Genomic DNA, 25,913 nt, shown 5'->3' on the forward strand with positions numbered 1-25,913 from the left:
TTCAGAAAATGTTTTTAAAGACAAACATTTTTTTCGCCTTGTTTTATTTTTGGAATAAAACTTTTTGATCAACAAAATTAAGAAATTTTTGTCAATCTTAAATTTGCAGACTGAAATGGTAGGGGAGTGAAATGTCTGTTGAAAACGTCCCATTTTTTAAAGAATACTGTCCATAGAGGATCTTTTGAAAGTAGGTTAACTCATTTTTATTAGGTTAGAATTTGTAAAAATTTGTGTTACAAAAAAATGTGTAACAATATATTCATAAAACTAAGTCCATTTATCTGTAAACATTTTTCTCAGAGTGCTATGAAAATTCTTTTCCAGCTTTGTAAATTTCTCTGAATAAAGTGTTGTTTTCATATTTTATCAAATGAAGAAGAGACATTGATTTATCGTGTGTTAATTTTTTTTTACACTTTTGAAATGAAGTAGGAGTTGAGCAAAACAAAGAAGTGTAAATTTCATAACAAGAAAGCACCTGCCTGACTTGGCATTTGATAACCTCTAACAAAAAGACATTTTATAACCTCTAACAAAAATTAAAAGTAGATCTGAAAATTAACACATGCCAAATGCTTGCCTATGCTTAAATATCAACAGTTACTGAACTTCAGTAGAATAATTGGAAATAAATATTAATTTTTAATTTATTTTAATCTATTATTTTACAGTTTGATAATGTTATTAACAAATTGCCAAAGTGTTAATAATTGTAGTTTAGTTGTTTAATCATTCAATCTTAGGTTAAATGTTTTATCTTTAAACATCTAATTTGTCAAAATTTAAACAATGAAATCGCTGAGCAGGCTAATTGTCCTATTATGAATTATTTCTTTAACACTTAATTAACAATTAAACACATTAAACATTGTTAGAAAAACACAATGAGACGAATTGCAAGCCTAGTTAAGTTTTAGCACAAAATTTGTTAGTCTTGATATTTTTTATATAGTTGTAAAATCAGAAATTAATGCTTGCATTTATTATTGCAATTTTGTCATTTTAGACTAAAATGCGATTATAAATTTTGCGATATTGAGAACAATGCTAGCTAGGCCTTTTAATTCATAAAAAAATTTCAAAATGCGAGTTTTAATTCCTGCAGTTATTGCCCTGTCTCATCTGTGCAATAATAAAACATCACAATAATATCTAATTTACAGTAATAAACTTTCAGATTGTGAAGATTATTTTTTCATTAAAGGGTATATGTGATTTTAGGCCCCAAAGCTTGAATTTTAAATTAAGATCTCCATCCTTTCGCAGAGATAGAAATTCAAATTTTCGAGGGGTTTCCCAGCAAATGGGTTTAAGGGCCCAGCTTTATATGCATTATGATCAAGCAAAAATGTGTTGAAAAATTAATTAGCAGTTGAAGCTCAACAGACTACTGGGCACAAGCAAATGTCAAAATAATATTTTGATATTTTAAACTACATGTAACTGTCTCTCTATAAAAGCCTCAATTTTGTATAATATTCCTTCAAATTTTGATGTTGACTTTCATTGCCATTATAATAATAAATACACTTATGTAGTTTTACAGAGTTTTGTGGTCAGCTTTATAAACCTGATTTATGAGGTGTGAGATTTTACAGTTTTCCATTTTGTTTACACATCATGCAATGGACTGTCAGATGTCCATTGGTTTTTGTCGAGCCTGCAACTTTGGTTGCAGAAAGCTCGACATAGGGATAGTGATCCGGCGGCGGCGGCGGTGGCGGCGGTGTTAGCTCACTTCTTAAAAGCTATATATTTGAGAAGGTGGAAGACCTGGATGCTTCATATTTTATATATAGATGCCTCATGTTACGAAGTTTCCGTCAGTCACATGTCCAATGTCCTTGACCTCATTTTCATGGTTCAGTGACCACTTGAAAAAAAAGTTCAGAATTTTTGTAACGTTGAATTTTCTCTTATTATAAGTAATAGGATAACTATATTTGGTATGTGCGTACCTTGCAATGTCCTCATGCCCGTCAGACAGTTTTCACTTGACCTCGACCTCATTTCATGGATCAGTGAACAAGGTTAAGTTTTGGTGGTCAAGTCCATATCTCAGATACTATAAGCAATAGGACTAGTATATTTGGTGTATGGAAGGACTGGAAGGTGTACATGTCCAACTTGCAGGTGTCATCTGACCTTGACCTCATTTTCATGGTTCAGTGGTTATAGTTAAGTTTTTGTGTTTTGGTCTGTTTTTCTCATACTTTATGCAATAGGTCTACTATATTTGTTGTATGGAATGATTGTAAGGTGTACATGTCTAGCGGGCAGATGTCATCTGACCTTGACCTCATTTTCATGGTTCAGTGGTCAAAGTTAAGTTTTTAAGTTTTAATCTTTTTATCTAATATTATATTCCAAAGGTCAACTATATTTGGTGTATGGAAATATATTATGATCTATATGTCAGTCCCGCAGGTTTTATTTGACCATGACCTCAATTGCACGGTTCATTGGACAGTGTTAAGTTTTTGTGTTTTGGTCTATTTTTCTTAAACTATAAGTAATAGGTCAACTATATTTGTTGTATGGAAGCATTGTTAGCTGTACATGTCTGCCTGGCATGGTTTATCTGACCTTGACCTCATTTTCATGGTTCATTGGTCTTTGTTTAACTATCTTGTTTAATGTTAAGTTTATGTGACAGTTGTAATAACGCTTTATACTTAGGACTATCAACATAATATCAATGATTAATAAAGAAGGCGAGACATTTCAGTGTGTGCACTCTTGTTGTTTGAAAGGTTAAAACCAGAGCAGCAAGATCTGTGACCTTGACCTTTGACTTGCTGGCTAAAAAATTAATATGATCTCTCTCTTCTGCAGCCTGGCATTCTGTATTAAGTTTGTAGAAGGTTAGACATGGAGGTTCAAAAAAAGATAACATTGATCCATAAACCATTTTTTGCAACCAATTCAGTGAGTTAATTATTGTTAGCTTGACCTTTGACCTCTAAATCAAAAGCAGTGTTATAAATATCATAGGCATTATCATTTCATATTTGGAAAAAAAAAAGAACATAGTGTCCAAAAGACAGCACATAGAAAAGCGATTAAGATATAGACTGAATTTTGTTTTCAGTTCAATCTCTGTTTATTCAAAAAATGATAGTTACATATCTTCCCTGGATTAAGTGTCTTAGATTAGAATGGAAAAGATTTTTCACTTTTAAGGTCAATGGTTAAAGTTACAGTAGCTATTAATAAGACTGAAATATCTAGGCCAACTTCATGCTTCCGAATAAGTATTAAAATAAATTCTACATTGCTCTGATTCAGTTTGTTTATATATAACCAGGTAGTGGTTAGTTTAATGATATTTGGTTATATACAAATGTAGGTGTATTCGCCTATCTAAAAAGGCGATAATTTGTTTTTAAGCGTAAATCATGTTAATGAATTACTTTGAAGGTTTTTAGGGTAAAAAACATTTGTGTAGGCACATATCCTTTCTCAAAAGACCTGATGTTGCCCTTTAGGTGCCCTTTAAATGTTTTAATATTTGTTTTGGTTTAAATTCATACTGGTATGTTTAGGATAGCTGTTTCATTGACATTTACTTTACAACACCTTAAATTATCTAACTAAAATTTTTTAAAAAATCCTCAATTATTGGCATCTAATAAAAGCCACTGACCAAAAAGGTATTGAAACAGGCAACCGTTTTTATTTATCCCTAGATCTAAATGTTTATGTACTCTTGTGTTGGTTATAGAAAATCAACAGCCTAATACCCCTTGTACTCTCGTGCAATTTGGCAATTCGGTGCTCCATAGATAAAGGATTATTGGCAAGCATGCGCAGTGCATTTATATATATATGAGAAATTGCATTGTAATTTATTGCATTCTTACATTGTTGCATATTTATGAAAAAGTTTAAAAAGAACCCTTAGAAATATAATGGAGTTATTGTCCTTGTCTGATAGGATCATAATTAAATTGTAGTGCAATTCTTTTTTTTCACTGGTTCGAAATACAGAACAACACTATAGTATAGTGACTACCTTGATAGCCATTATGATAAAATGTCTCAAATCAAGATTTGTGGCAAAAAAATGAACTTTAAAAAATTGTCTATTGCTTTTTTGACCATTTATGAGTACTAAAAACTTTTCTAGTTTGTTATGAATTGTCCAGAATCAAAAAATTATGTTATACAATTTCTATTAGATAGTCCTCATTAAATCAAGTTGTATAATTTAATTGACACTTAATAGAGTGTTAAACAAATATACACATAAGATAGTTGGAAAGAGGTCATTACCTCATTATCAGTCTTGAGCAGTTTCTTCCTGTACATTGGTATTTGATCAGCATCTTCATTAGTGACCATTTTAATGTAGGCTGAGCATTTGAGTGGTATAATGTAGGGGATAGTTCAATAGATTTTGTGTGGTGTTAATGAATTGCGTGGTCAGTCTTGAACTTGCATTTTATTTGTGTGGTGTTATCGATTTGAATTATGATAAAATGTCTCAAATCAAGATTGTGACAAAAAAATTAACTTTAAAAAATTGTCCCTCTTTTTTGACCATTTATGAATATTAAAAAGTTTTCTAGTTATATGAATTGTTTAGAATCAAAAAATTATGTTATACAATTTCTATTAGATAGTCCTCATTAAATCAAGCAGTTGTATAATTTAATTGACACTTAATAGAGTGTTAAATAAATATACACATAAGATAGTTGGAAAGAGGTCATTACCTCATTATCAGTCTTGAGCAGTTTCTTCCTGAAATAGTGCATTGGTATTTGATCAGCATCTTCATTAGTGACTATTTTAATGTAGGCCTGAGCAATTTGAGTGGTATAAAAATAACTAACGTAGGTGATATTTTAATGGATTTTATATTTGATTAGCATCTTCATTAGTGACCATTTTTATGTAGGCCTGAGCAATTTGAGTGGTATAAAAATAACTAACGTAGGTGATATTTTAATGGATTTTATATTTGATTAGCATCTTCATTAGTGACCATTTTTATGTAGGCCTGAGCAATTTGAGTGGTATAAAAATAACTAACGTAGGTGATATTTTAATGGATTTTATATTTGATTAGCATCTTCATTAGTGACCATTTTTATGTAGGCCTGAGCAATTTGAGTGGTATAAAAATAACTAACGTAGGTGATATTTTAATGGATTTTATATTTGATTAGCATCTTCATTAGTGACCATTTTTATGTAGGCCTGAGCAATTTGAGTGGTATAAAAATAACTAACGTAGGTGATATTTTAATGGATTTTATATTTGATTAGCATCTTCATTAGTGACCATTTTTATGTAGGCCTGAGCAATTTGAGTGGTATAAAAATAACTAACGTAGGTGATAATTTAATGGATTTTATGTGGTGTTACTGAATTGCGTGGTCAGTCTTGAACTGGATTTGTGTGTTGTTATCGATTTGCGTGGTCAGTGTTGAACTGGATTTGTGTGGTGTTACCATGAATTTAGCCTTTTTTTTAGGTGAAAAAGTCCTTTTTAATACTACCAAGGGGCATTATGTTTTTCCATCTGTGCATCATTCGTCTGTTTGTCTGTTCATCTGTCCTGTTTCAGGTTAAAGTTTTTGGTCTAGGTAGTTTTTGATGAAGTTGAAGTCCAAACATTGAAACTTAGTACACATTGATGTTCCCTATATGATATCATCTCTCCAATTTCAAAGCCAAAGTAGAGGTTTTCTCCCATTTTCACGGTCCACTGGACATAGAAAATGATAGTGTCGGTGGGGCATCCATGTACTATGTTGTTATTTTACTTTGACTTCAATAAATGTCTGTCTTCATCACTTGTTGTCATGTAGTGATTTGCAAAAAAAAAATATTCTCCGAAACTTAACTTGGCCAATCAGAATCAAATATGGCCACAATTATCTTAAGAGTTTACAAATTGTGTTTGATGATCCTGGCTGCAAATCAACATGTAATTCATGGCATGTCAAAAAATAAAACATAGGAAAAAATGCAAGAATTTTCACATGCCAAAAAATTTTTGTAACCAAAACAGTTAAAAAAAATGATTGCTGACTCAGATAAATTAATGTACCATCACTGTAAACCAACATATTTTCTTGCCGTCAACAGACATAAATTCAAGAATTTGATAGGAAAAAAATCCACAAATAGTTAGTTGACAATGGTTTAAATACTGTAAGTAAAAATAACTTGAATACTTTCTTTTTTTTTCTCAAAAATTCATTTTTAAGTTTAGGAAATTGTTCATATTATTAAATTTTAATAGTGCAAAGGATATATTTTTTGGCATATAATTATGAAGACAATTATGTAAGGTCACCAAGTCTCTTTGACATTTTGATTTTCTAACAATTATTTGATCATTATTGATATTTATTTAATATTTTAATCACAAAGTTGATTTATATAAAATAGTTAAATTTTTATTATTTTTAGAACAAATTTTAATAACTTAAGGATGTTTGCTCCTCCATTTTTTTAACTTTTTGCCAGATTTTCGGAATCTTCTAGTTTTATCCATGTATTGTCATTAAAAAATTTTGCCCACTAACCCCTACTTTTCTTTTTATAATTTTATCATATAAGGTTCAAAAAGCCATATTTCAGAATTTTATAAAATTCTTGATATTTTTTCATAGTGTTAGAAACAAACAAGGTGCCAATGTTAAATATATGAAAAATCTAGAGAGAATAATTTCCCGCCAAATTTTCAATGGCTTATATCTCTAAAATGAGCACACCGACCCTCCATTTTTTTCTATTTTTTTAGTTTCATTATTTATATACTATCAATTCATTATAGTCTTTTAAAAAGCTTGTTATTTTTTAACAGAGTAGCGAACATCCTTAATTGTCATTTGTCGGTGATATTTTATCTTTGACTTTTTGTCTTGTGAATTTCTGTCCTACATTATCTTTCTTGCATACCCAGAATATTTCTTATCTAGTAAACTTTGTGGGGATTTATTTTCATGATCTTCTCATTAACATAAGGGAAGATCCAAGTTTTACAAAATATTCTGGACATTTTTAAATTCAAGTTATTTCTCTAATCACGAAAGTCGAAAGTCGTGAACATGAATCGCTTGGGAAAAATGGTGGTTTACAGTATTTGATTTTACAGATGTTCCTCTGAAATTTTGATGTCTGCAAACTTGAAAACTTAATACAATTGAGTTAATACATGTATGTAAATGATAACACATAAATATTTTATGGGCTGGGAAAATTCACTTTAGCTTAAATGCACTTTGTAAACCTATTGTTAAAATTGATGTTTTTACACGTTTAAACAGATTTTTGCATGTTATGAAGCTGAAAGTTAAGTTTAACAGTACATGTGAATCAAATATCCTATTGTGAGAAATGAAATAAACATTTGTCTACAAAATTTAATTTAAAATCTCCAGTTTTTTTATTTTCTGCATATACAATACTATTGAATAGAATTTCTTATCTATCAAAATGTCGACCTTTACATGTATCAATTTCACTTGAACAAATTGTAAAACAGATAACCATTGTAAAATTTTTAAAAGGCTATGGAATTAATAAGAAGGAATAGGCTGAGAAAGGTTGGTAGCAGAAGGGGGGTAGGGTAACATCTGAAAGTCATGACAAGTAAAAATAGAATTATTTGATAGTCTAGTAGCTATTCAATGTTGTATCCTTTTGTTTTGTCTTTGAAATAAACAAAATTTGCAAAAATGGGGGAGGGGGAATGTGGAAAGGAGAGGCGTTGCAGTTCCCTCATCCCCCTCTTGTACCAACAATAAAAAAAAATTCTGAAAATTCTTAACATAGTGAAAAGTCATCCTCTGGGTTTCTTTTATCTTGCTGTATCAAATAGTATGATTTGTAGATAATAAGGACATACTATGCAGATGTGCATATCTACAGGAAATTATAATTCAATATTTTTTCTAGGAGTTACGCCCCTTTGAACTTATTTACTTCAATATACTACTGCAACAGTTTGTCGTTGCAACTCCTCTGAAACCACACAACAGAATTTCATGAAACTTTATAGATAATAAGGACATGGTATGTAGATGTGTAAATCGACAGGATATTATGATTCAATATGTTTTCTAGGAGTTACTTCCCTTTTAACTTCTTTGCCTCTATATTTTAACTGACAGCAACAGTTTGTAATCAAAACTCTCTGAAAACCACTCGACAGAATTTAATGAAACCTTTTAGATAATAAGGACATACTATGTGGAAAATATGATTCAATTTTTTTTTCTTAGAGTTATTTTATTTGTCCAGTGACAATGTGCGGATGTGCGGTATGTGAGCCCGCTCACTAAGGTTCTTTTAATATTTCTTGTATAAATGTCTTTAAAGCTTATTTTTATAAAAGGTTTTCTTGATTGGGAAACAATTAGCATAAAAATGTGCAGCTAGAGTGTCCCCAGAAATGACATTTGATTTGACTTATTGACATACATATATAAGGATATGAGTTTAGATATATACTGTAAACTATAATAGATTGCACACATTTATTTTTGCAATTTTGTGGGGGGGGGGGGGGATTTTCTGGAGCTTGCAGGCCTTGCAGGACCTGGATTTCCAAGAAAGGTTACCTGAAAACAGTGTATATTTGGTATATTGAGAAATTATAAAGAAAAAATAGTCAACGTAAATATGTGAATGGAGCCAATATTCTGCAAAAATTTAAAATTTGAAACACCTGTTTTTGAAATACTAAGGCTTTTCTACCTCAGGCATAGAATACCTTATAGCTGTATTTGGAAAAACTTTTAGGAATTTTGGTTCTCAATGCTCTTCAACTTCGTACTTTATTTGTCCTTTTTAACTTTTTTGGATTCGAGCGTCACTTCTTAAATGTAGACGAAACGCGTGTCTGGCGTATATACTAAATTTAGTCCTGGTATCTATGATGAGTTTATTGACTGTTAGCTGCTGTTACCTGGTCATCAGACATCACCACCCTTTGAAAAAGTAACCAGTCAAATACAGATATGAATATAATAATGATAATGGATACAAAAATTCGTTATCCAGATGACAAAACAACAGAGCAAGACTAATTTGAATAAACTTTATGGTTTAAATTCTGGATTTTTAGAATCTATGACAAAAATATGACAAACGATTTTGCATAACACTAACTATTGATGTACAGCAAATAATAGGCTATTATTTGAACTTGGAATTATGTTAATTATGGAATTTACATAATTTCTTGTGCTTGAAATTTTTAATAAATTCCATGTTTATTCTGTACTTAAATGTAATGTGCTGCATTTAAAACACTTTCTTTACAAAATGCATTGTATTGAAAGCATTAAGAACTGCTCAAATCATTATAATACCAATTCTAATATGACGTTCTTCTTAAGCTTTGAATACAAAGCCATGTTCTAATTCCAATAAAACATGGGCTGCACGTGATTGACGTCACAATCGAAATTGCAATGTCAGATGCATTTTAAACATCAACGGAGATCAAATTTGACACTTTTGTTGGTGTTGCTCTCTAGGAAATTAAATAAAAACATTTCTAAAAGTAAGTTTGAATGTTTCGGTTCTTTTTTTATTGTTAAACTGTTGAATTTCTATAATGTTTTTGGTTCAACAAATCAAAATGGCGACACTTTGAGCATGTATTATATATATTAGATCTTCGAAGTACAAAAGTTCAAAATATTCCTAATAGAATCAAAATAATTCTATCATGTCATATATGCTCTATGCTCATTTTAACATGGGTAGGCATTATATTCGTAAACACATGAAAGAATTATTTCTTAAAGAAACATTGGAATTTATTAAAAATTTCAAGCACAAGAAATTATGCAAATTCCATAATTAAAAATAATTCCAAGTTCAAATAATAGCCTGTTACTTGTGCTTTGTGTGTGTAGACTCTCTCTGTTGACATCAAAATTGTACCATAAGGTCTGTCAGATGTCCAGTTATAACAAACATATAGCCTAATAAGCTTAAATAGTTTTCAAAAGTACCAGGATCAATTATAATTTAGTACGCCAGACGCGCTTAAAGATGTCTTCCATATAGCAATAGAGATGAATTGCACTCAATTCTTTAATTTTATTGACCTAAATAATGGGATGTTCCAATATTTACACAAAATGATTTTATGTTTTATAATAGATACAGATTGTGTTTATGCCAATCTGAAGATTAAAACAACAAATGAGGGCTGGACCTTTTCAAAAGTGTTCAATAATTCAACTTTTCAGACTTTAGAATTTGATTATTTATAACCGAAACGCGACATATTACTTTGTATTTCATAACCTCGGAACACTTATATAAATCAAATTTTAAGAATGTAGCGCTTGTTCAACACTCGAATTATTCAATCATGTCCATAATTCACTCCGCAAGTATTTGATAACTATCGCCAAAAACTATCTGTCTTAATACTTTAACACATGTTCAGTCTATTGGCATAATTTATCACACCTTATTTGAAATATTAAAATGCATTTAAGTTGTTGAATGACTGCAATAAATGCATAATACTCTTCTAAGGTCTTACGCCATGACAAAGCGATATTTGTATTAAAGATAATGGGATTGTAATGGAAGCAATTGGGATACCCCCTTGATCGTAGCATGATTCTGCGTATTTCGGTTTTTATATTTGAATTACGTAACACGAGAGACATTAAAGAGAGATGTGCTTAGAAATAAAATTTGTCTAGGGGGTAACATAATATCTGTAATAATATGTTTTATAATGAATTTATTGTTATAAATAAACAATTTGAAATGTTATGACACTTGTAAATAATTGTTGATTTTTAACCCAATGTTAGTGTCGAGTCCCACCCAATAGCACAAGTTCTGTTGTATGAAGCAAACATGTTTGTGTCAGGAGAATCGGTGATAAATGCTACTGTATTAATTTACTTGAAGAAATAATTGAACAGTAAACACTTATGCTTTTTTTTTGCATTTTTTTCCCCCGATAACTGACAATGACTGATAGTTGAATATTATTAAATAAGTTGTAATTTGCCTCTAGTTTGAATGTGATGATAGGTTAGTCTTTATGTACATCTTTAACTATTAAATGTAAACATTATTTGCTTGAATCAAAATTACTGGTCATGTAGGCCAGGTTCTGTCAGCTTGTGCACATTCCTGACTTATATGAATACAATGATCCCCTCCTCAATGCAGAGCAAGAGATATTATAGAAATTCAGTGCATGACTTTGCCAGTTTTGCGAAACAGTTAGGAAAAAAAGGGGGAGGGGGTCAAAAGGTAATATTTCCCTCATGTTGCATTTTAGCTGTTTCTGCTATCTCAAATTTTTATTGAATCTCTTTATCAAACAGTTTAATTTGTACTACAAGTTCTATTGAAGGTGGAACAAAAAATAAGGTTTGTTAAATTTTCATAAAATTTAGACAAAATATTTTCGTATTGACAAAAATATAAAAATTTCAAAACACTTGAACCACACCCTTTATTGAAAAATTTAATTGAATTAATAATAACAGTTTGACAAACACTTTTTTTTTTTATCATTGAGAAGCTTAATATTTCCTTAACAGAAGAACATGATTAAACATTCAGCTGACTTTTACAGAGTTATCCCCTGTACTGTGGGTCTCATTGGGGTCTAAGCATGACGCGGGATTGCCGATTTTTTGTAAGCGTGACACGTGAAAGTCAAATTATTGTGTCGTGAAAACGGGAAATGAGGTCTTGCGGGATCTGGGAAATGACAAAAAAAAGAGAATTGCTTACGTACATAGTGTAAGCGGGATACGTGAATCTGACAAAACAGTAAGCGGGATCCGGGATCAGAACCCCCTAATGAGACCCCCTGTACTGTTATTTACAAAAGTACCACCTTTTAAATGATATAATGGCTCCTCTGGGGTTTTTTTTTTAAATTTTTGTCATGTTCTGAATTCTCTGGTTTTATCCATGTAGTGCCATTAAAAAGAATTGCCAATTAACACCTACATTGAAAATGCCTGTACCAAGTCAGGAATATGACAGTTCTTGTCCATTCGTTTTTGATGCGTTTTGTTATTTGATTTTGCCATGTGATTATGGACTTTCCCAATTGATCTTCCTCTAAGTTCAGTATTTTTGTGATTTTACTTTTTTCTATCTTTTATATGATTAAATATAGTTATTAATGTTATTTTTGTCGAGCCTGCAACTTTTGTTGCAAAAAGCTCGACATAGGGATAGTGATCCGGCAGTGGCGGCGGCGGCGGCGTTAGCTAACTTCTTAAAAGCTTTATATTTTAGAATGTAGAAGACCTGGATGCTTCATACTTTGTATATAGATGCCTCATGTTACGAACTTTCCGTCAGTCACATGTCCAATGTCCTTGACCTCATTTTCATGGTTCAGTGACTACTTGAAAAAAATGTTAAGAATTTTTGTAATGTTAAATTCACTCTTATTATTAGTAATTGGATAACTATATCTGGTATGTGCGTACCTTGCAAGGTCCTCATGCCTGTCAGACAGTTTACACTTGACCTCGACCTCATTTCATGGATCAGTGAACAAGGTTAAGTTTTGGTGGTCAAGTCCATATCTCAGATACTATAAACAATAGGTCTAGTATATTTGGTGTATGGAATGATTGTAAGGTGTACATGTCTAGCTGACAGGTGTCATCTGACCTTGACCTCATTTTCATGGTTCAGTGGTCAAAGTTAAGTTTGAGTTTTGGTCCATTTTTCTAATACTTTATGCATTAGGTCAACTATATTTGGTGTATGGAAATATTTTATTATCTATATGTCTGTTACGCAGGTTTTATTTGACCTTGACCTCATTTTCACGGTCCATTGCTAAGTGTTAAGTGTTTGTGTTTTGGTCTGTTTTTCTTAATTTATAAGCAATAAGTCAACTTTATTTGTTGTATTGAAGAATTGTTAGCTGTACATGTCTGCCTGGCATGGTTCATTTGACCTTGACCTCATTTTCATGGTTCATTGATCAATGTTTTGTTTTCTTGGTTAATCTTGAGTTAATGTGACAGTTGTAATAAAGCTTTATATTTAGGTCTATCAACATAATATCAATGATTAGTAAAGAAGGCGAGACATTTCAGTGTGTGCACTCTTGTTGAAAATATAGTAAAATCTTTTGATACAAAATTAAGGTGTCAATAGTAATGTATAAATTATCTAGAGAATTATTTCCCATCAAATTTTCAATGACTTATATCTCGAAAACCATTTCTCTCTTGCATATATGTCCACTGAGTACAAACTAAGTTTATAGAATATTGAAATGTAATTAAACAAAATTGAACAACTCCAAATTATTTATGTTCAACATGTTCAATTTCCTTTGAAATTAAAATAGTATCCCATTAGAGCACAATACTAAAGAGTCTCTGTTATACAATACCTCACTACAAAGGCAGATTTTTTTTGGGGGGGGGGGGGGGGCATATATTCGTATATGACAAATGCTTAGAATTTTTGAAAGTATCACTGCTAATGATGGTTTGCTAGCCCTCCTCCTTTCCAAAATCCTGGATCTGCACCTGCACTACTGCCAAGGGAAAAGTAGGTCAGAAAAAAAAGTCTTCTTAATAATTATATTCTCATAATATTTTAAGGTGATAATTTAGCAAGAAGAAGTGTCAATCAAACCACAGATATTTAGGTCATTAAGAACTATATTCATTTATATTTAGAGTTTTGTGTGAAATTCTTACAGAAAATAAATATGCATCAACTGCAAATTAAAGATTTTAACTTTTACAGGTCAAATCTATTCTTGAATTCAAGGATTTGTGCAAATCAGATTGTTAGGTCAACCTCAGAGCTCCATCATTTATGTTTAGCCATGGATTAATAAAATATTTGATATATAGGAAATATATGAAGCAGAATCTTAAAAGGGGCTTTATATATAGTCGATTCGTTCAATAAATTTGAATGTTTAAATTGATAAAATGACTAAACACCTCACCTGTCGCTAATAGGAAAAATCAACAGGTACAAGATAGTCTTATAATGTTGAGTGGCTTTGACAATTTCAAAGAGCCTTAATAGTAGCTTAATTTTAACCCTATCCCTTTTACTGTCTCGTTGACGTTTGCCCGTGACATCTCCTCTTACTAACATCTCAAACTGTTTTATAGAGTCAATAGGATTTAAGTGGTTATTTTGAAAGGTTTTTTTCTCCCTGTTGAAACAATCATAAAAATATAAATGAAATAAAATAAAAAGGGGGAGGGTTAAAGTACGTATAAGAATAATGTTTGTAAGGAGGACCAAACTGTTATGTAAGTGTTAAAATCAACATGAAAAAAACTATTTTATGAATTTATCAATGAAAAGAAGGATGGTTGAAATAAAAAAATATTTTTTTAGAAGATTAGACTGTAATATTAAGAGGTTTTTCTCTTAGTGTCAGAATAAGAATAAAAAAACTATTCAATTGTTAAAAAGAAAGAGGGTTGAAATAAAAAAAAAAATGTTATAGATGACCAAACTGTTACATGTATTTTAAAAGGTTTTCCTCAACGTGAGGATTGTTGAAGAACTAAACTAAGAAAAATCAAACAATGCTACATTATTCATCCGCCTGTCGATCAGGACTACAGTCAGAAACCTAATATCAGTGGTTGTACATACATGTTGATCATGTATAGAATATTTTATCCCCCTTCCCTCCCCCTTGCTTGGTGAATGAAACATTAAGTGTTACCCTTGTCTGCTAATTTGTCTGCATGTATGTCCCAAAATTGGTTTTCGTTCTCTAATTTTAGTTTGCCTTAACCAAATGAAACTTAAACACAAAGCTTTTAAGTACCACAGACCGAGTACGAAATTTGGGTGGTGTCACTTTGTGCTGATAAATTGTTTGATTGTTGTTGCATGCTTAATGTCATGGAGTCAGTTTCACAAAAAAACTTACAACAAAGATTGATCTCAACATACTATATATATATACGTCTGAGTCAGTGACAACTCTACAACAGATTTATCCATAGGATCACCCAGGTGGTCGTGTGGTCTAGTGGGACGACTGTAATGCAGGCGATTAGGTGTCACGATATCTCTGCAGTAGCATGGGTTCGAATCTTGGCGAGGGAAGAACAGATCTTTAACATTTTTGGGTTGATGTTGAGACGAGTTGTATATTTTATATATATATATGTTTATATATATACGTCTGAGTCAGTGACAACCCTACAACAGATGTATCCATCGGATCGCCATCAATGATGGTGATACATGGCTGTGTACATAATGTATATACAACTTGTCTAAACATCAACCCAACAATGTTAGATCTGTAAATTTGCTTTCGCAAATTTTTGGTTCTTCCCTCGCCAGGATTCGAACCCATGCTACTGTGATATCGTGACACCAAATCGCCTGCACTGCAGCCGTCGTGTCTAGCGGGACGGCTGCAGTGCAGGGATTTGGTGTCACGATATCAGACTGATTTACAAAGTTACAGATCTAACATTGTTGGGTTGATGTTTAGACGAGTTGTATATGTTTATATATATACAACTCATCTAAACATCAACCCAACAATGTTAGATCTGTAAATTTGCTTTATACATGTATATATATAGCTACTGAACTTTCATGACTCATGACCAATCAGGTGCGGATCCAGAGGGGGGGTTACGGGGGTTGGACCCCCCCTTTTTTTTGGCCGATCAATGCATTTGAATGGGAGCATATAGCTGGAACCCCCCCTTTACTCTGGGTTGGGAACCCCCCCTTTTTAAAATGGCTGGATCCGCCCCTGCCAATCTTAGTCGTATTTTTTTTTTTTTAACTGACTCCAGCTGTAATGTAAAACTGTTGGCAGCTCTAAATTTTTCGTGGATATTTGATTTCACGATTTTGCCAATCTCTTGCATTATACAAAGCCTATGAAAAATTGTAATTCGCTGAACATTTCATGCATTTGAATAAGTGGCTTGCCTGTTACTTCGAAAAACCGATGAGAAATGGTATCTTAAGAATAATAATGAATCCACCATGTTATGATCTGAAATACCATTTTATATACCAAATATAACGGAATTTGACGAGACTGTCATCAAAGTGAGAGGGTTAGTGCTATAAAACCAGGTTTAATCCACCATTTTCTACATTTGAAAATGCCTGTATCATGTCCGGAATATGACAGTTCTTGTCCATTTGTTTTTGATGCGTTTTGTTATTTGATTTTGCCATGTGATTATGGACTTTCCGAATTGATTTTCCTCTTAAGTTCAGTATTTTTGTGATCTTACTTTTTACACATTACCCTGTTAAAAGATGTTTTATGCACATTAATAGGACATTTACCATTCAATTCCCTTTATTGACACATATTTTCAATTGTTTTATATAGGCAAAACATCAAACTAATAAAATTTTATAAGTTTTTTGTGAAGTGTAAAATATTACAGTGAATTGAAATGGCAGAAAATGTCAAATTTCATAAATAAAGCCAACAAATTTCTGTTTCAGATTTTGAAATCAACAGATGTATTTATTCACACTTTTATTATTGCTAGTTTCTGAAATATCTTTTACATTTTCTTTGCCTACGTGTCTTGATGCATGTAAGTTATTTCAGAAGTGCGTGCTCGACTATTGTTTGTTGGTGAAAATAGATCAATGTTTATATTTATTAACAGACCAGTATTTACCATGTAAGGGAACTAAAATGGTTAAGCTATGTGTGACATTTCATAACAGCAATCTTTTAGAGTACAACAATAAAGGCCAAGGCCATAAAAAAAGAATAGGTTTAATTGTTTGCCCAAACGCTACCTACCCAGAAAAAAGCTGCCTACTCAAATTCTTTTATTGTCCTGATTTAAAGAAGTTTTTTTTAATCAGATAGGCATGAAGACTAATAAACATCCAATACTTCAATTTCTTTTTTTGAAAAAAAAAAAAAGAAAATGCCTACCTACCTACCCACTGTCTCAACCTTTTGGGTAGGGTTTGGGCAAACCAAAATATTTTTAATTGTGGCCTAACTCAAGTGTGTATGCTCATATGAGGTTAACTAAATTGGCCAGTTGTAATAAAACAAGTTTTTGGTTTTCATTGTTGTACGTACATGTTTTGTATGCTGTTGTTTGTCTTCCAATCCAAATTCAGAGCTGTAGCAAGCTTGAATGTTGTATCCATACTTGCCAGGTTTAGGTTTTGACCTCTTCAGTCGTATCAAGCTGTATCCTGCAGAGCATTTCATAAAGATTACGTGTACATAGTACTTCAAACATTCTTTCAATCCATTGTAAGACAGAATAAAACAATACTGTAAATGCAGAAATTATTGCATTTGATATTGCGATTTTGTCATTTGATATTGCAATTTTGTCATTTAAAACTTTCATGCGATTTTAACTTTGCATTTTTGAGAAAAATCTTGTTTAAATTAAATATATAAAATTCCAAAATGCGACTTTAGATTATTGCTATTATATTACCCTTTGCATTTTTCGCAATAATAAAAAAATCTCAATAATTTCTGAATTCACAGTATATTAATGCAAGAAAAGTAAGCATTATACATTATGATAGGTAGCAACATGCCAATACTGATGTAGGTTCGTGTCATATTTATTTTATTCTTACTTTTTTTCCAGATAAATATTAGTAAAAGAGCAGAAGGAAAAGAATTTATTGTGAAGATCACCATCACAGAAACACTACATGAAGAGGACCATTGAAAAAAAAATCAAAATCAACCTAACCAACACCAGTTTGACATTAGTCAACATCTGATATTTTTTAAAAGTCTTTAATAATGGTATGGAAAGTAATTATAAATAGAAAATACATCTATATAAAAAAGAATCGGATCTTTTTGATTTAAAAAAAATGCTATCCTTGTTTTACCTTCTTAATTTTTGTTGTTATGATATTGTATGAATACAAGATAAAAAAAATGTTCTAAAAGTATGAGCTGTGTTGTCGGGCAAACAAGATGAAAAATATTTGAAAAACATGTGGGATGTGATAAAGAGGGGTGGGGGTGTTGGACATACAAAGTGAAAAATATTAAAAAAATATTAAAAAAAAGTGTTGTGCAGAAAAGGAGAGGTCACACTGATTTGGGTATACAAGATGAAAAATATTCCAAACATGTGTGAAAAAAAGGAGGGAGGGGGGGGGGGATTATTTTTGTCCTGGGAGTCTAAGTAGTTCACCTACAGTGATCATGCATAGGTTTGTCAAAAATTTAAATTGATGTTTTGAGTTTGAACCCCCACTCAATTTGTAAGGTGTATTCCACTCTTATCTTGATTGTCTACGATTGATAGTTTTCCTGCTGGTGTTGATTCTCTGCACGTAGCCTGGCTTCCTCAACAATAATAAAGGGGCCTCAGTGGCCAAGTGGTCTAAATAGTTCTACTACCCATTAGCCAATCAATACTGAGGTTGTGAATTTAGAAACCTTGCTCATGACAATGCACTCTACTCCAATCTTATTTGACTAAGATTGGCAATCATACCACATCTTCTTTTTTATAAGATTGTCAGTTTTGGGGAATTTCCTATCGAAGGTCTGTCGTTTTTTTCAGAGCACTCCAGCATCCTCCACCTATAAAAGTCATAAAAACTGACTTCCATCAAAATGGCCCAAAGTGGCGTTAAAGCACCAACAATCGATCAATCGATAATAAAAAAGATGGCTTATATAAACTAAGCCCAGAGATTATTAAAGTGCTGTTAAACATCAACGATCAATCAATCAATGTTAAGTGTACACAGAAATTAGAAATCTTGCCATTGGTCTAATCTAATTGTTCTATTATTTTAAAATGTATTGGTTTGTTTTAGTCTATAATTAATTAATATGTTTAGTTATCTTTGCTTTAAAGTGCATTTTATACATTTTTGAGGGAAAGAAGAACAATATTTATGCTACCCCACATAGATTTATATATTTAGAAGAAGAATGTTTCTGTCTTTGTAATATTCAATTAAAAATTGATTAAATTTCGCCATGTCACCTTGAAGAGAAAAATATTGACGGTTTGACAAAATGCACAGCAACCAACAAATTTAAAGTATGAAAATTGTGTATAGACCCCCTAGTTCTAAGTTCATCCCAGTTTGATTTCATCGTAACCTGGGATATCTTTTATTATGGGTAAAACAGTACTAAACAACTCTACAAATCAGTCATAGATTTATGCATGAAATCTAAATTTATTTATATATTTTTTGTCGTACATTTCCTTTTAATGATTTCATACCTTTTCCCCACTTTTAGCTATGAATAAGTTTACTTTTATTTAAATATTTTATTGTTATATTTAAAACCTATTATTAAAAGCTAAAGGATATAGTAAAGATCTTAAAGTACATGGAATAAAAGAACGATGTTTTGGTCCAGAAATTCAAACTAAATATCGGGACAAGGTATCTGTATGTATTTTACATTTAAAAGCTAAATAGAGGAAGTATTCACAATGATATTCATAATTTAAACAGATTTTTTCTTGCTCTTTAATGTATGTATGCATTATTAATTATTGAATACTAAATTAAAACTGAAAACAGGGTAATATATAGGCATAATTGATCGAGAGATAATATTTTACATGCAAAAAAAATAGAAGTTTATGAAAGAATATTAAATAATAATCTAAAGTAAAAAAAATGCATTATCAATTTAAATTATTTATTCCAATGTACTTGTAAAGTTGTTAATTGTAAAATTACAAACATTATGTCACATGTATTTACTGCAAATTTAGAAATTATTGTTTGCCTTAATAATTGTGATTTTGTCATTTTAGACTCAAATGTGATTTTATATTTTGCGATATTCAGAAAAATCATGTTTGATTCATTTAAAAAAAAAATAAAAAATGCAATTTTAATTATTGCGATTATAACCCTGTCACATTTTTCGCTATTTTAAGAACATTGCAATAATTTCTGAAATTACAGTATTTAGAATTGTTGAAGAATCCTATTCTATTTTCATAACTTAAGAAAGAATTTGTATGAAAAGGCAAATAGTTAATAAAAAAACATTCATTTTCTGCTAATTTTGTATTTGAAAGAAAAGCATAAATTCTGAATTTATTGCAAATTGTTTTTGTTATTGCGAAAAATATGTGACAGGAAATCATCAGGACACAATAGTTTTAACTTGCATTTTGAAATTTTATATGAATAAAACTTGATTTTTCTCAATATTGCAAAAATTTAAATTGCATTTTTGTTTGAAATGAGAAAATTACAATAATAAATTCATGCAATAATTGCTGAATTTACAGTATTCCTATACTCAGTGCCAACCAGTATTTGCTCGTACTTCCAAATGCTTGGAGCTTAAGTGGAGAAGCAATTCAGGTACTATTTTTCAAGTCTTTGGTTTACCGGCTGGTTGAATACAAGGGCCTTGCAAGCTTATTATTTAAGGTAGTTCAGAGGAAGATTTGGGTGAGGTGTAGGGGCTCTAGCCTCTATTCCCAATTAAGGAGCTATATGTATAGATATTGCATATAACTTTTACATGGTCCATTCCTAATCATGGTTAGTTTGGGGGTCCCCCTTTTTTTAATTCCTGAATCTACATCTTAAGTTCATCTACAGTATGACTAATCTTATCAACACTGATGTTATGAGTTCCTACCACACATGTAATTCACATGTGGCAGATGAGTTCAAAAAATAATATAGGGACCTCAGTGGCCAAATGGTCTAAGCAGTTCTACTTCTGTCATCACTAGCCAGTCAACACTAAGGTTGTGAGTTGGAACCCCGCTCATGCAGGTGCACTCATCTCCAATCTTAATTGACTAGAATTGTCAGTTTTCTTATCGAAGTTTGTGGTTTCTAGGGCACTCAGGCTTCCTCCACCAATAAAAACTGGCTGCCACAAAAAAAGCCCCAAAGTCGGGCTTAAAAGTGGCATCAAAACACTCTAAATCAATCAATCAATCAAAATTTAATTGACTAAGATTAACTGGTGATGGACTGTGGTATTGTTAAAGGCTTCCTCACTCAATAAAAACTGGCATGCTGACAGTGGCATTAGATACCAAAAATTGATCAATTTTGAATTACTTTGTAGATTTAAGGAGGTAGACCTAGGTTAAGGGAAATAACTATTAAAATCATCAGTACGTTTGTGGCAACCATTTTCAAAAATATATTCTAAGCTTCTAGGTTACATAGATTATTTTCAATCTGTTTCAGGTAAATGCTTAAAATACATTGATGAACTTGACTTTAATAAACGCTTAACGGATTTAAAGAGTTATCTCCCTGAACCAAGGTTTACCCCCTTAAGAGTAAATTTTTCATTGAGCAAAAAAGTAGGACTAGACTAAAGAATGAACAGATCTTTTACTTTTCTTAACTTTTGTTTAGTATGATTTTAGCTTTATTTTAATATATGAAGAAAACGTATCTTAAATTTGAGAAAGGAAATGGGGAATGTGTCAAAGCGACAACAACCCGACCATCGAGCAGACAACAGCCGAAAGCCACCAATGGGTCTTCAATGTAGTGAGAAACTCCAGCACCAGTAGGTGTCCTTCAGCTGGCCCCTTAAAAAATATGTATACTAGTACAGTGATAATGGACGTCATACTAAACTCTGAATTATACACAAGAAATTAAAATTAAAAATCGTACAAGACTAACAAAGGCCAGAGGCTCCTGACTTGGGACAGGCGCAAAATTGCGGCGGGGTTAACATGTTTATGAGATCTCAAACCTCCCCCTATACCTCTAACCAATGTATAAAAGTAATTAAGCATTACAATACGCACATTAAAATTCAGTTCAAGAGAAGTCAGAGTCCGATATCAGAAGATGTAACAAAAGAAAATAAATAAAATGACAATAATACATAAATAACAACAGACTACTAGCAGTAAACTGACATACAAGCTCCAGACCTCAATTAAACTGATTGAAAGATTATGTTTTCATCATATGAATATCAGGCACAATCCCTCCCTTTAAGGGTTTAGTATCATAATATCATAAAATATATAAGAAGAACATAACCTGAGTCATGTCCACAACTGTTTTTTTTTAAATAAATGTGTTTAGTTCCGATGCAAAGACCCTATAAGCGAATCAATATTAAAGCCAAAATATGCAATCTTTAATGTCCTGACAGCAGTATCGTAACTATATCCCTTCTTAATAAGTCTGCTTAAAGGTTTTTTAAGCTTTTGAGGTGAATACTGACATTTTTGTGCTTTGTAAAGAATATTACCATAAAAGATTGGATGTGAAAAACCTGAATGTATAAGATGTCTGCATGTTGAGTTATATTTACGAATTATTTCCTTATACTGATGATAAATTGTAGTAAATGTTTTGACTAGTTTGTGATATCGAAATAATTTTTCAGTAATAAATAAATTTCTCTCGCAAAAATCTAATAGGTTGTTACATACACGAGCGAACCATACAAGTTGAGATATGTAAACACCATTAGATGGTGACAAGGTAAAGTCACCATCTAAAAATGAATAATTAATGATAGGAAATGAAAAATCATCTCTTTTATCATAAATTTTTGTATTAAGCTTCCTGTTAAGGATATAGATATCAAGATCGAGGAAAGGGCAGTGGTCGTTGTTAGTATTAGCTTTATTTATAGTAAGTTCAACAGGATAAATTTCTTTAGTATACATACTGAAGTCGTCATTATTGAGAGCAAATATCTAAAAGTATTGTTAAATTTTTGTATCAAATGTTGTTGCAAATTTTGTTATTTTTTGTTGGTCATCCATTTAAGGACTAACTGTAATATTTTTTCTGTCTATGAAGAAATAACATAAAAAAATTGGTGCACACTGAATAACGCATGTAGCGGGTTACTAACAGTGTGCACCACATTTTTTATGTTATTTCGAATAGACAGAAAAAATATTACAGTCATTTCTTATAATTTAATTCTAAATTCCATTTTAAACCGTAGAAAACCATGGAAAAACGTTGATGACGTCACGGTCACATGACTAAATTATGTCTATGGGCTCATAACAAAATAACGTCAGCCAATCAGAAGGCGCGTTACGTAGTCCAGTGCTTATGTAGTTGGATTTCTTTATGTACTTTTATTACAACCCAGGTATTGAGTTGCCTTTGTAGTAGTACTCTTGAACCTTTACCTTATTTGACATGAACACATCGGAATATTGGAGAAAGCAAATTTAAATTGACATAATATTGTTCTAATAGTATTATATCGTTCTATCTCCCATTTAACACTAAAAAAATATGCCACAATTCACTACGTAATTGTCAATTTTATTGTATGTACAAAACTGTTTATAATATCTTAGTACGCGGAACTACCCCTTGAATCAACATACTTCTGAGCTAATCCATGAATTTAAATATTGATGATCAAATAGAATAAATATAATATTTGATAGAGCAGATTCTTGATGGTTTGACGCTTATGACATGATTTAAACGATGGTGAATGGAAAAAATAGATTTTCACATAAAAAATGGATTTATTACTTATAAAACTGAAAATGAGTAAGTTAATTATTAATAAATATAAGATTTGAAATTTTAACTTTTATATTTTATATTAAAGGTAAAGTTTTATTTTAATTTTTTTAACTACTTTCTTTTGAATATTTGGTGTTCAGTTCTCTTCATCTTCATATTTAATTTAACCTTTTGACTATTTTGATGCTTAGACTAAGGAGCACTGCAGACCAAATTTTAACGGAGTGTACTATTATAAATTAAAGCGTGATTTCTTTTATGATCTTTTTTTATCACCTTATTTATAAGTCTTGACTTTTATATAGAAACAAAAATTATCTTTTTTAAATGTCATGCATGTAAATCAAAATATGATTATATATATATATGCTATTAACAATTTGATGAAAAAAACATGGTCGTACAATATGATTTGATTGGGGAGGGAGGGGTCTGATACCAAATCCTGCTTATTGTTTTGTCAAATTCTTGTATCCAGTTTATAATTGTCTTAAGTCTGACTTTGTTTCCTGTTTTCACACACATTATTGTCACAATGATTTGACTTGCCCTATTCATGTTTACAAAAACAATGGACAATCCCACATCATGCTTAGACCCCTATGAGACACAGATACAAATGAGAGATTTTTAGTATTCTTATTTCATATTTTAAGGTGGTACCCAACACTTTCACCAAAATTAATTTGGCTCGTTTAATTTTCTTAAAATTTTGTCAAAGTATTTACTTTGACCCTTTAACAAAAATATAAAAATTTCAAAAATTTTGAACCAACCGTTTTGTCAGAAAAATTACACTGGTTATATAGCAGTTTGACAAACACCAATTTTGATCATTGAGAAGCTTAATATTCCCTTTACAACACAACGTAATTAAAACGTTAAGCTGACTTTACAGAGTTATCTCCCTGTAGTGTTAGGTACCACCTTCAGTAAAGTTTTGAATGCATGATTTGGCACAATTTGTTATGAATATTTGGTTTGTTCTCATTAACTTCATATTTAATTTGACCTTTCAGCTATTTTTATGCTACTAGGACCACTGGCAAATGTTATACAATGTTTATGTGTAGGTAAAATGTGCCTCAGTTGTGGCTAATTGTATGATGTATCTTTAATGAGTTTTTAAAATGACCTTTTAATAGCTTGCATTTGAAAATAATGCTATTGTATGTCAAATTCTCAGATAATTTTCCAATATATATATAGTTAATAAAAATCAGATGAAATGAACTTTATTTTGACTTACAAATAAGAGATTTTTTACAATAACAACAATAACCTTAGAAAATACAATTTTAGATCAATCTATGAAAAATTGATCCCCATGAAAATAATTCAATACACAGTATTTGAATGTTTATTTATCACTGAAAATCATTTTGTTGACTTTCAGATGTCCCGACTTATTTGATTTCACACTAAATCATCTTATATTCATATTTACTATTTACAAAGTTAATCTTTTCATGTTTATATACACTACTACTAAGGTTTTATATAGTAAATACAAAATGATGGGAATCATTATTAACTGATAAGTTAAAAATGTCATTTTTGTCGAGCCTGCGGCTACGGCGGCGGCAACGGCGGTGGCTACGGCGGCGGCGTTAGCTCACTTCTTAAAAGCTTTATATTTTAGAAGGTGGAAGACCTGGATGCTTCATACTTTGTATATAGATGCTTCATGTTACGAAGTTTCCGTCAGTCACATGTCCAATGTCCTTGACCTCATTTTCATGGTTCAGTGACCACTTGAAAAAAAAGTTCAAATTTTTTGTAATGTTGAATTCTCTCTTATTATAAGTAATAGGATAACTATATTTGATGTGTGCGTACCTTGCAAGGTCCTAATGCCCGTCAGACAGTTTTCACTTGACCTCAACCTCATTTCATGGATCAGTGAACAAGGTTAAGTTTTGGTGGTCAAGTCCATATCTCAGATACTATAAGCAATAGGGCTAGTATATTCGGTGTATGGAAGGACTGTAAGGTGTACATGTCCAACTGGCAGGTGTCATCTGACCTTGACCTCATTTTCATGGTTCAGTGGTTATAGTTAAATTTTTGTGTTTTGGTCTGTTTTTCTCATACCATATGCAAAAGGTCTACTATATTTGTTGTATGGAATGATTGTTAAGTGTACATGTCTAGCGGACAGATGTCATGTGACCTTGACCTCATTTTCATGGTTCATTGGTCAAAGTTAAGTTTTTGAGTTTTGGTCTTTTTATCTAATGTTATATGCCATAGGTCAACTATATTTGGTGTATGGAAATATTTTATGATCTTTATGTCAGTCGAACAGGTTTTATTTAACCGTGACCTCATTTTCACGGTTCATTGCACAGTGTTAAGTTTTTGTGTTTTGGTCTATTTTTCTTAAACTGTAAGTAATGTGTCAACTATATATGTTGTATAGAAGCATTGTTAGCTGTACCTGTCT

At 31.3% G+C, this 25,913-nt stretch overlaps 1 protein-coding gene across 3 annotated transcripts in view; it reads left to right on the forward strand.

Annotated features, from left to right (window-relative positions):
• The window catches only part of LOC143042319 (uncharacterized), a 72,024-nt gene that overhangs the window by 12,652 nt on the left and 33,459 nt on the right, over positions 1-25,913 (forward strand). For 2 of the 3 annotated variants that reach the window (XM_076214587.1, XM_076214589.1), the window contains exon 3: positions 17,605-17,768. The gene's annotated coding sequence lies outside the window, so the exon portion shown is untranslated. Of the gene's footprint in view, positions 1-17,604; positions 17,769-23,472; positions 23,492-25,913 lie in introns of those variants that run through there. The other variant, XM_076214590.1, reaches the window with a different exon arrangement.

The sequence above is a fragment of the Mytilus galloprovincialis genome, chromosome 8, assembly GCF_965363235.1.
Source record: "Mytilus galloprovincialis chromosome 8, xbMytGall1.hap1.1, whole genome shotgun sequence".
NCBI classification, from domain to species: Eukaryota; Metazoa; Mollusca; class Bivalvia; order Mytilida; family Mytilidae; genus Mytilus; species Mytilus galloprovincialis.